The sequence below is a fragment of the Chionomys nivalis genome, chromosome 4 (assembly GCF_950005125.1).
Source record: "Chionomys nivalis chromosome 4, mChiNiv1.1, whole genome shotgun sequence".
NCBI lineage: Eukaryota > Metazoa > Chordata > Mammalia > Rodentia > Cricetidae > Chionomys > Chionomys nivalis.
The window spans coordinates 115164473-115176839 of record NC_080089.1 but is presented as its reverse complement, the minus strand read 5'-3'; positions in this window follow the sequence as shown (position 1 = coordinate 115176839).

Below are 12367 nucleotides of genomic sequence, written 5' to 3'. Positions count from 1 at the left end.
ACAAACCTGGTTGCTGCTAAAGGTTAAGCCTCTTCTCAGTCTCTATTCCCTCTTTCCTTGGATCAAGGGTACTGATTGTCAGGGAGGTCAGGAAGGCTCTAAGTTGCCTTCTTCTAAGTCTCTACTCTCTCTTTGCTTGGATCAGGGGTCCTGATTGTCAGGAGGTCAGGGAAGGCTCTATGTTGCATTTGCCTCCATGTTTCCACGACAGCAAGAGACTTCAGTTGCTTCTGAAGCACCAGCTGCTCTCAGAGTTCTCTAGTGAGCCAACGAATATCCATTTTGCCGGGTTCTCTCCTCCAATATGATGGTGGTCAAGTCCTGTCCCAGAGTCCTCTGGAGACAAGTGTCCTGGGCTTACCACCTGGATATACTGAGCTCTAGGGGTCTACCTGTCCCCATCCCATCCTCACACCATGTATCCCCTGTCCCCTTCCCATCCTGCCTCCTGCCATTGCAGGGCTGGGAATACAGATATCTGGGGATGGGCCCGGAGTTTACATTGTTCCTGGAGATCTGAATTCAGGTCTTCATGTTTATGTGACAAGCACTTTCCCAAGTACTGAGCATTCTCCCTAACCCCTCCACCTTGTTATATGAGATAGGATTTGTCACTGGGATGAAAGATGCGCCAAACAGCTATGCTCTCTGTCTAGCCAGCCTCAGGGACCCTCCTGTCTCTGTAGGGCTGGGCTTACAAGCTACCACTTTCAGCTTTCACACGGGTCCTCTATGCTTGTGTAGTGAGCCCCTGGCCTGCTGAGTTGTCTCCTGAGTCCCGCCTCCTGACGTTCTCTGCCAGTTTTGCCATTGCCCTGCAGTGAAAGAGCCAACTGTCAAGTCTAGTCCCCAGTGTCCTTTGCTGTCATTCCGGGTTCTTACTCAGTTCTTATCCTGAGCCATGTCTTAAAGCCACAGGCCTCTGTTCCCCATCCCAGTTCTGGCTTGATGGAAGAAGGTCATTGGTTAAAAAATAAAGAATCTGCTTGGCCCTCATAGGTTAGAACATATGTGAGTGGAGTAAACAGAACAGAATGCTGGGAGGAAGAGGAAGTGAGCTCAGACTCGATAGCTCTCCTCTCTGGGGCAGATGCGATGAAGCTCCAACCCAGGATGGATGTAGGCTAGAATCTTCCCGGAAAGCGCACCTTGGGGTGCTACGCACATTATTAGAAATGGGCTAGTCCAGGTGCGAGAGTTAGCCGAGAAGAGGCTAGATATAATGGGCCAAGCAGTGTTGAAAAGAATACAGTTTGTGTGTTGTTATTTTGGGGCATAAGCTAGCCAGGCGACCAGGCGCTGGGGAGGCAGGAACACAGCCCGCAGCTCCTACTACACTGGCTGGTTCCTAGGCCTGTGTAGATTTCCCACCCCTACTCCAAGCATAAAGACTGTAGTCCCATTGGCATTAGTAGAGAAGGCCCCGGCTCCTGACATTCTCTGCCAGTTTTGCCAGTGCCCTGCAGTGAAGGAGCCACCTGGCAAGTCTGGTCCCCAGAGTCCTTTTTTTTATTTTATTTTGGTTTTTCGAGACAGGGTTTCTCTGTACCTTCGGTGCCTGTCCCAGAACTAGCTCTTGTAGACCAGGCTGACCTTGAACTCCCAGAGATCTGCCTGCCTCTGCCTCTGCCTCCTGAGTGCTGGGATTAAAGGCGTGTGCCACTACCGCCCGGCTCTCCCCAGAGTCCTTTGCTATCATTCCTGCTTCTTACTCAGTTCTTATCCTGAGCCATGTCTTAAAGCCAGGAGCCCTCTGTTCCCCACCCCAGTTCTCGCTGGCTCCTAGGCCTGTGTAGATTCCCCACCCCTACTCCAAGCATAAAGACTGTAGTCCCATTGGCATTAGCAGAGAAGTCCCCGGCTCCGGGGAAGGTGGGTTAGACATGAGAAGGTCTAGCAAACTGACAGAGTTGTGTCCTTGAGGCTAATGCAGTGTAGCACAGAGAGAGGCCTTTCCAGGGGTGGGGTCAGGAAGGCTTGAAGGACAGCTGACCGGGAGTGGGCTTTCATTTGGAGGGGAAGTGCTTTCGGTATAGAAGGCAGTTTGTGTAGAAGCACAAGGTTTCCTCACAGGCAGTTTGCATACTTGCCTTAACCATTTCTGGCCTCGAGATCGTGGCCACCAGTGCGTCTGGAGTGGAGTACGGCCCTCAACATTCCTAGTCCACCCTCTGCGACCCATTGTGACACGATCTCCCTAGCCACCAATGGAACCCCAGGGTTCTGCTTCTAAGGCTCTGGTTGGGTCTGGACAACAGTCAGGTGGGCCCTGGCTTTGGCTTGTGTTCCTGTCTCCAGGGAGGACGGACTGGGGGCAGGTGTAGAAGGTGGTAAGTATGAGAACACCTGGTGAGTGTGGGGCCACGTTCTCAGCGCAGATCTGGACGGGAATGTGCCTGAGCCTGTTCAGTTGTGGGGACTCTGGAAATAGCAGGCTGTCCTCAAGGGAACTGTGGGTTTTCGGATGTGGCACCTGGCCATTTTCTGTGCAGGTGGAGTGCTGGACTCTGTTCTTCTAGCGGGACCTTTGGGATTAGGGACAGTGGTGCGGTCAGGGGCCTTGCAGACTGCCAATCCCCATGGGTAGTCTGTGGAGGGAGGGGTTATTTAAATTAATTGAGCAAATTAAACAATTTAACTAAATTAACCAAGCTGGCCTGGAACTCATCTTGTATCCTAGATCAGTCTCAAGCATTGTAATCCTCTTGCCTCAACCTCACAGGTTGTTGGAATCAGGCCTATAGTGCCAGGTCCAGCTTCCTTCCTTTACTTTGGCCGTAATTTTTATCTTCTTAGAATTTCTTCTTCTTCTTTTTTTTTTTTTTACCTTTTATAATGTTAGACTGAAAACCGTAAAATCCCAGCAATCCTCCTGTCTCCACCCATCTTGTAGCTAGGGTGCAAACATGCTTGCCTGGCTTGTTACGTGGGTGCTAGGCTCATAACTTCAGTCTTTGGCTTGTGTGCCAAGCACCCTATTGTAATGAAGAATGGCGGGCCACTTCCCGCCACCCGGCTAGCTTTATACCCGAAATAATTACATGGAAACTGTATTCTTTTAATCACTGCCTGGCCCATTAGTTCCAGCCTCTTATAGGCTAGCTCTTACATATTGATCTAACCTATTTCTAATATTCTATGTAGCACCACGAGCTGGCTTACCAGGAAAGATCTTAACCTGCGTCTGTTTGGAGTGGGAGAATCATGGCGACTGCCTGACTCGGCTTCTTTCTCCCAGCATTCTGTTCTCTTTACTCCACCCAGCTAAGAGTTGGCCTATCAAATGGGCCTAGGCAGTTTCTTTATTAATTAACCAATGAAAGCAACAGATTAGAAAGAAATCACTCCCACATCACCCTAGACCACGGAAGCTTTCCAGTAAGCCTCCCCACCCCCATTCTTGAGACAGAATCTTGTTCTATAGCCAAGACTAGCCTTAAACTTGGGATCCTCCCAAGACAGAGTTGTGGGAAGGCAGCTATGTACCCCCCACAGGTGGCGAGATAGAGCTCCCAAGCAGTGTTAGTCTATATCATTGCTAAATACATTTTACCTCTTAGAGGAATTCCATTAGGGCCTGCAGTGGTGGCTCCGTGGCTAGGAGCGTGTTGCTGTTAGAGGATCCAAAATCTGTTCCTCGGGCCAGCACTGAGGTACTCACAGTCCAGCTTCAGGGTGTCCCACACCCACTCTGGCCTCTGAGGGCACCTGCACACACACAAACACACCACACACATACACATACCTCCACACAGATACGTGTACACAATTAAAAGTCAACCTGAAGGGCTACAAATGTCATCGCCGTGTCGGAGCTGTGGCTTCTCTCTGCCCACTTTGTCTGAAGTATTTGAAGGGGGTTAGTAGACTGAGATAGTTTAAGAGTTTCATTATATTCTGAAACTTCTTGGGTGGAGGGGAATTTCGAGACAGTGTTTCCCAGTAGTTATGGAGCCTGTCCTGGAACTCTGTAGACCAGGCTGGCCTCAAACTCACAGAGATCCACCTGCCTCTGCCTCCCAATTCTGGGATTAAAGGTGTGCATGACTACCGCCTAGCTATATTCTGAATGTTTTATCTTAAGGTAGTAAATCTCTCTATTCCTAGTTATGTCCAATTTTGGTATTTTTCGTGTTTTCCAAAGATTTTTATATTATGTAAATGAGTTTTTTGTCTACATGTATGCCTGTGCACTTTCCATATATGTGCAAGGTTCACAAAGACCAAATAGGGTGTCAGATCCCCTGGGACTGGAGTTACAGATGGTTGTAACTGCCGTGAGGATGTTGGGAACCAAACCTGAAGCCTTTGCAAGAGCAGCCAGTTCTCTTAACTGCTGAGCCACCTCTCTGGTTCCTTCAGCATTTATCTGAGTAATTTAGCCGTATCCACTTCCTTTTGATACTGCACCAAATACAACATTCCCATTACTCTCTGCCTTTTCTTGTCCTGGTGCCCTAAACGAGTCTTCTTACAGGGTGACCTAATTGTCACCTACATCAAGACATTTCAATAAGAGGAGAGGACCAAGGTGACTTCCTGTGACAGCCCAGAAGATATAAACAAGGTACGTTCCAAGAACACTGGGAAATGCTAACAACCCTTTTAAAACATAGCGTGGATCTGATATTTCTTTTATTTTTAACTTATTTTATTAACATTTTAATTGATGCAGATTAGTTATGTATATTTATAGAGTATAGCATAGCTCTTTTAAAACATATATAAATAGGTAATCATCAGGCCAGTCTTTAACATATCTGCTATATAGACATAACATTAATTCTTAGCCTTGGGATTATTCAAAGTGCTATTGGCTACTTAGTCTATTGATTGTTGTCTACCATAGTTATTCTGCTGTGCTACAGAGCATCAGATGGTATTATTCTTCGATCCAGCTGGACCCCTCTCCCTATTTTTTTTAATTTTTATTTTATTTTATTTTTTTTATTGAAATAAAAAATTTCCCGCCTCCTCCCCGCCTCCCATTTCCCTCCCCATCCTCCCGCCCCTCTCCCCCTCCCCCCACTCCTTTTCTCCTCCCTCTCCAGTCCCAGGAGCAGTCAGAGTTCTCTGCCCTGTGGAAAGTCCAAGGTCCTCCCCCCTCCATCCAGGTCTAGGAAGGTGAACATCCAAACTGTCTAGGCTCCCACAAAGCCAGAACCTGAAGTAGGATCAAAACCCCGTGCCATTGTCCTTGGCCTCTCGTCAGCTCTCATTGTCTGCCATGTTCAGAGAGTCCGGTTTTATCCCATGCTTTTTCAGTCACAGTCCAACTGGCCTTGGTGAGCTCCCAATAGATCGGCCCCACTGTCTCAGTGGGTGGGTGCGCCGCTTGTGGTCCTGACTTCGTTGTTCATGTTCTCCCTCCTTCTGCTCCTCATTATAGCCTTGGGAGCTCAGTCCAGTGCTCCAGTGTGGGTCTCTGTCTCTATCTCCATCCATTGCTAGTTGAAGGTTCTATGGTGATATGTAAGATATTCATCAGTATGGTTATAAGATAGGTTCATTTCAGGTTCCCTATCGTCAGGTGCCCAAGGAACTAACTGGGGACATTGCCCTGGGCATCTGGTAGCCACTCGAAGTTCAAGTCTCTTGCCAACCCTTAGGTGGCTCTCTTAACTAAGCTATGAGTTTCCCTGCTCCACTATCCAACCTTCCTATATCCCCAATCATCCCGTTTCCCCAAGTTCCCCTCATCCTCTCCTTCACACTTTTCTCTCTCCATCTCCCCTTACCCCCATCCCCCCCACCCCCAAGATTCCAATTTTTTGCCCAGCAATCTTGTCTATTTCCCATAGCCAGGAGGATAACTATATGTTTTTCCTTGGGTTTGCCCTCTTGTTTAGCTTCTTTAGGACCACAAATTATAGACTCAGTGGCCCCCTATCCATGGCTAGAAACCAATTATGAGTGAGTACATCCCATGATCTTCTTTTTGGGTCTGGGTTACCTCACTCAGGATAGTATTTTCTATTTCCATCCATTTGCATGCAAAATTCGAGAAGTCATTGTTTTTTACCGCAGAGTAGTACTCTAATGTGTATATATTCCACACTTTCTTCATCCATTCTTCCATTGAAGGACACCTAGGATGCTTCCAGGTTCTCGTATTACAAATAATGCTGCTATGAACATAGTTGAACAAATGCTTTTGTTATATGATAAGGGATCTCTTGGGTATATTCCCAAGAGTGGTATTGCTGGGTCCAGGGGTAGGTTGATCCCAATTTTTCTGAGAAACTGCCACACTGATTTCCAAAGTGGTTGCACAAGTTTGCAGTCCCACCAGCAATGGATGAGGGTACCCATTTCTCCACAACCTCTCCAGCAAAGGCTATCTTTGGTATTTTTGATTTTAGCCATTCTGACAGGTGTAAGATGATATCTCAAAGTTGTTTTGATTTGCATTTCTCTGATCGCTAAGGAGGTTGAGCATGACCTTAAGTATCCTTTGGCCATTTGAACTTCTTCTGTTGAGAATTCTCTGTTCAGTTCAGTGCCCCATTTTTTAATTGGGTTAATTATCATTTTAACATCTAGTTTCTTGAGTTCTTTATATATTTTGGAGATCAGACCTTTGTCTGTTGCGGGGTTGGTGAAGATCTTCTCCCAGTCAGTAGGGTGCCTTTTTGTCTTAGTGACAGTGTCCTTTGCTTTACAGAAGCTTCTCAGTCTCAGGAGGTCCCATTTATTCAATGTTTCCCTTAATGTCTGTGCTGCTGGGGTTATACATAGGAAGCGATCTCCTGTGCCCATATGTTGTAGAGTACTTCCCATTTTCTCTTCTATCAGGTTGAGTGTGTTCAGATTGATATTGAGGTCTTTGATCCATTTGGACTTGAGTTTTGTGCATGGTGATAGATATGGGTCTATTTTCATTCTTCTACAGGTTGACATCCAGTTGTGCCAGCACCATTTGTTGAAGATGCTTTCTTTCTTCCATTGTACACTTTTAGCTCCTTTATCGAAAATGAGGTGTTCATAGGTTTGTGGGTTAAAATCCGGGTCTTCTATACGATTCCATTGGTTGACTTCTCTGTTTTTATGCCAGTACCACGCTGTTTTCATTACTGTAGCTCTGTAATAGAGTTTGAAGTCAGGGATGGTAATGCCTCCAGAAGTTCCTTTATTGTATAAGATTGTTTTGGCTATCCTGGGTTTTTTGTTTTTCCATATAAAGTTGATTATTGTCCTCTCAAGATCTGTGAAGAATTTTGAAGGGACCTTGATGGGGATTTCATTGAATCTATAGATTGCCTTTGGTAGAATTGCCATTTTTACTATGTTGATCCTCCCAATCCAAGAGCAAGGGAGATCCTTCCATTTTCTGGTATCCTCTTCAATTTCTTTCTTCAATGCCTTAAAGTTCTTGTCAAATAGATCTTTCACTTCCTTGGTTAGAGTTACCCCAAGATATTTTATGCTGTTTGTGGCTATCGTGAAAGGTGATGATTCTCTTATTTCCCTCTCTGCTTCCATATCCTTTGTGTATAAGAGGGCGACTGATTTTTTGGAGTTGATCTTGTATCCTGCCACATTACTAAAGGTATTTATCAGCTGTAGAAGTTCTTTGGTGGAGTTTTTGGGGTTGCTTAAGTACACTATCATATCATCTGCAAGTAACGCAAGTTTAACTTCTTCCTTTCCAATTCGAATCCCCTTGATCCCCTTATGTTGTCTTATTGCTATTGCTAAGACTTCAAGAACTATATTGAAGAGGTATGGAGAGAGTGGACAGCCTTGGCGTGTTCCTGATTTTAGTGGGATGGCTTTAAGTTTCTCTCCGTTTAATTTGATGTTAGCTGTCGGCTTGCTGTAAATAGCTTTAATTATATTTAGGTATGATCCTTGTGTCCCTAATCTCTCCAAGACTTTTATCATAAAGGGATGTTGAATTTTGTCAAATGCTTTTTCAGCATCTAATGAAACTATCATATGGTTTTTTTCTTTCAGTTTATTTATATGATGGATTACATCGATAGATTTGCATATGTTAAACCAGCCCTGCATCTCTGGGATGAAGCCTACTTGATCATAATGGATAATTTTTCTAATGTGTTCTTGGATTCGGTTTGCCAGTATTTTGTTGAGGATTTTTGCATCGATGTTCATGAGTGAGATTGGCCTGTAATTCTCTTTCTTGGTTGAGTCTTTGTGTGGTTTTGGTATCAGAGTTACTGTAGCTTCATAGAAGGAATTTGGCAATGACTCTTCTGTTTCTATATTGTGAAATACATTTAGGAGTATAGGTATTAGGTCTTCTTGGAAGTTCTGGTAGAATTCCTCATTGAAACCATCTGGTCCTGGACTTTTTTTGGAAGGGAGGTTTTTGATAACAGCTTCTAATTCTTCGCGACTCACAGGTCTATTTAGGTTGTTTACCTGGTCCTGGTTTAACTTTGGTATATGGTATTCATCTAAAAAGGTGTCCATTTCTTTAACATTTTCCAGTTTTGTGGCATACAGGCTTTTGTAGTAAGATCTATTGATTCTCTGAATTTCCTCTGTGTCTGTGGTTATGTCCCCCTTTTCATTTCTGATTTTATTAATTTGCAAATTCTCTCTCTGCCATTTGATTAGTTTGGATAGGGGTTTATCAATCTTGTTGATTTTCTCCAGGAACCAGCTTTTTGTTTCATTGATTCTTTCAATTGTTTTCTGTGTTTCTATTTTGTTGATTTCAGCCCTTAGTTTGATTATTTCCAGTCTTCTACTCCTTCTAGGTGAGTCTGCTTCTTTTTTTTCTAGAGCTTTCAGGTGGGCTGTTAAGTCTCCAATGTGTGCTTTCTCTGTTTTCTTTAAGTGGGCACTTAGTGCTATGAACTTTCCTCTCAGGACTGCTTTCATAGTGTCCCATAGGTTTGAGTATGTTGTTTCTTTATTTTCATTGAATTCAAGGAAGACTTTAATTCGTTTCTTTATTTCTTCCTTAATCCAGGTATGGTTCAGTAGTTGACTGTTCAGTTTCCATGAGTTTGTAGGCTTTCTGGGGGTAGCATTGTTGTTGAATTCTAGCTTTAATCCATGGTGATCTGATAAGATACAGGTGGTTACAGATATTTTTTTGTAACTGTGGATGTTTGCTTTGTTACCGAGTATGTGGTCAATTTTCGAGAAGGTTCCATGAGCTGCAGAGAAAAAGGTATATTCTTTCCTATTTGGGTGGAATATTCTATAGATGTCTGTTAAGTCCATTTGATTCATTACCTCCATTAATTCTCTTATTTCTCTGTTAGGTTTCTGTCTAATTGACCTGTCCATTGGTGAGAGAGGAGTGTTAAAGTCTCCTACTATTAATGTGTGCGGTTTGATTGCTGCCTTGAGTTTTAGCAATGTTTCTTTTACGTACGTGGGTGCTTTTATATTAGGGGCATAGATATTCAGGATTGAGACTTCATCCTGATGAATTGTTCCTGTTATGAGTAGAAAATGTCCCTCTTCATCTCTTCTGATTGATTTAAGTTTGAAGTCAACTTTGTTAGAAATTAGTATGGCCACACCTGCTTTTTTCTTAGGTCCATTTACTTGATAAGCCTTATCCCAACCCTTTACTCTGAGTAGGTGTCTGTCTTTGTGGTTGAGGTGTGTTTCTTGTAAACAGCAGAATGTTGGATCCTGTTTTCGTATCCAATCTCTTACTCTGTGCCTTTTTATAGGTGAGTTGAGTCCATTGACATTAAGTGATATTAATGACCAGTGGTTGTTAACTCCGGTCATTTTTTTAGTAGTAAATTTTGTGTGTTTCCCTTCTTCGAGTTGCGCTGGTGAAGGGTCTCTAGTTGTCTGAGATATTGTGGTCAATGTTGGACTCCTTGGTTAGTGATTTTCCTTCTATTACTTTCTGTAAGGCTGGATTTGTGGCTACGTATTGTTTAAATTTGTTTTTATCCTGGAAAATTTTGTTTTCTCCATTTATAGTGAACGAAAGTTTGACTGGGTATAGTAGTCTGGGCTTGCATCCACAGTCTCTTAGTTTCTGTAGTACATCTATCCAGGACATGGTTTCCATAGAGAAGTCAGGTGTAAGTCTGATAGGTTTACCTTTATAAGTAACTTGGCCTTTTTCCTTTGCAGCTCTTAATATTCTTTCTTTGTTCTGTATGCTTTGTGTTTTGATTATTATATGGCGAGGGGATGTTTTTTTTTGATCCAGCCTATTCGGTGTTCTGTATGCTTCTTGAACCTTTGTAGGTATATCTTTCTTTAGGTTGGGAAAGTTTTCTTCTATAATTTTATTAAATATATTTTCTGGACCGTTGAGCTGCACTTCTTCTCCTTCTTCTACTCCTATTATTCTTAGGTTTGGTCTTTTTATTGTGTCCCATATTTCCTGAATGTTTTGTGATGAGAGTTTGTTGGCCTTGCTGTTTTCTTTGATCAGCGTGTTTATTTTCTCTATGGTATCTTCAGAATCTGAGATTCTTTCTTCTATCTCTTGTATTCTGTTGCTTATGCTTGTTTCTGCAGACTCTATTCGTTTACCTAGATTTTCCATGTCCAGCCAGCCTTCTCTTTGTGTTTTTTTCTTTGTCTCCATTTCAGTTTTCAAGACTTGAACTGTTTCCATTATCTGTTTGATTGTTTTTCCTTGGTTTCCTAGGGTATCATTCACTGATTTACTCAATTCTTCAAATTTTCTGTTATACTTCTCATCCATTTCTATAAGGGCATTTTTTACATGCTGTTTAAGGGCATCAATCACTTTCATAAAGTCAATTTTTTCTACTTCTTCATGATTAAGGTGTTCATGTCCTCCTGATGTGAGGTCACTGGGTTCTGGTGGTTTCATATTATTTTTCAGATTGTTGGGTGAATTCTTGCATTGGCGCCTGCCCATCTCTTCCTCCGAATGGTCTCCTACGGATCTTCTTTTACAGGATCAGGTCTCCTTGCCTACTGTTGTACCTTCCCAGTGATGGTATTCCCCAGTGATGGTTCTCCTGGTGCTCCAGTGATGTCTCTCCTGGTGACAATATCAGATCTCCGTGCTCAATGATGGCTCTCCTGGTGCCAAGATTAGCTCTCCGTGCCCAATGATGGCTCTCCTGGTGCCGAGATCAGATCTCCTTGCTGGTTGGGTAGTTCGTAAACAAAGCACCTACTTTGCTTGGTGCAGGCAGGCCAGTGAAACAAAGGAACTCCCGCCTGCCTGTTTGCCCTGAGGATTCGCCCCCAGCGCCCAGACAGGCTGAGCTAGGTGGTGTTATGTGCCCAAAGAAGGAAGGGGGCAGAAGGAAGAAGGGTTCTGGATGCAAGCTGGGTGGGCTAGGAAGAGAGAGGCAGTCTGCAGGGAGTAGGGTCTCTGCAGGGAGCCCAGGAGGGATGGGGGGTGAGGAACTTCTGAGTTCTCTGTCCGGGGCTGCTGCCGCGTCACAAACTCACCCCAATGATGGCTCTCCTGGTACCGAGCTCAGATCTCCATCACTCCTCTCCCTATTAACCATCATCTCCCCACCCCTGCCGCTGGCTTGTCAAGGCTCTGGTAAGCCACTGCTTATTTCTTTGAGATCAACTTTATCTTCCACACAAATTAGAACACAGCACAGGGTATTTTTCTTTGTGTATATGACTTATTTCGCTCAGCAGAGTGCCACTCTTCTATCCATGTTTCTTTTTATTTCCTTTTTTTTTTTTTTTTGGTTTTTCAAGACAGAGTTCCTCTGTAGCTTTGAATCCTGTCTTCGAACTAACTCTGTAGATCAGTCTTGTCTCAAACTTACAGAGTTCTGCCTGCCTCTGCCCGCCGAGTGCTGGGATTAAAGGCGTGTGCCACCACCACCCAGAATTCTGTCCATGTTTCTACAAATGACAAAATGTTGGTCTTTAATGTCTGATTGGTATTCTACTGTACATATATAGATGGAAGAGAGACAGGTGATAGATAAATTATAGAGATGATAGGAGATAGATATATAAGTTATAGATGATAAGTAGACAGATTAATTATAGATGATATGTAGATAGGCGATAGTTGATATATAGATTAGTGATTGATAGATGAATAGAGGGTTAATAGATGATTGATAGATATGTTATAGATACAAATAGATGATTATTATCATCTGTAGGTGATGGATAGATAGAAAGATTGATAGGTGATGGATAGATAGATGATATATAGATAGATATATAGACAGATAGATAGAGAGGTGATAGATAGATACATAAATAGATGTTGGATAGATATAGGTAGGTGATAGATAGATAGATGATGGATAGATAGGTGATGGATTGATAGGTATATAAATAGGTAGGTGATAGATAGATAGATAGATAGATAGATAGATAGATGATGGATAGATCTATAGATAGATAGACAGACAGATGATAGATAGGTGATAGATAGATATATAGATAGATAGGT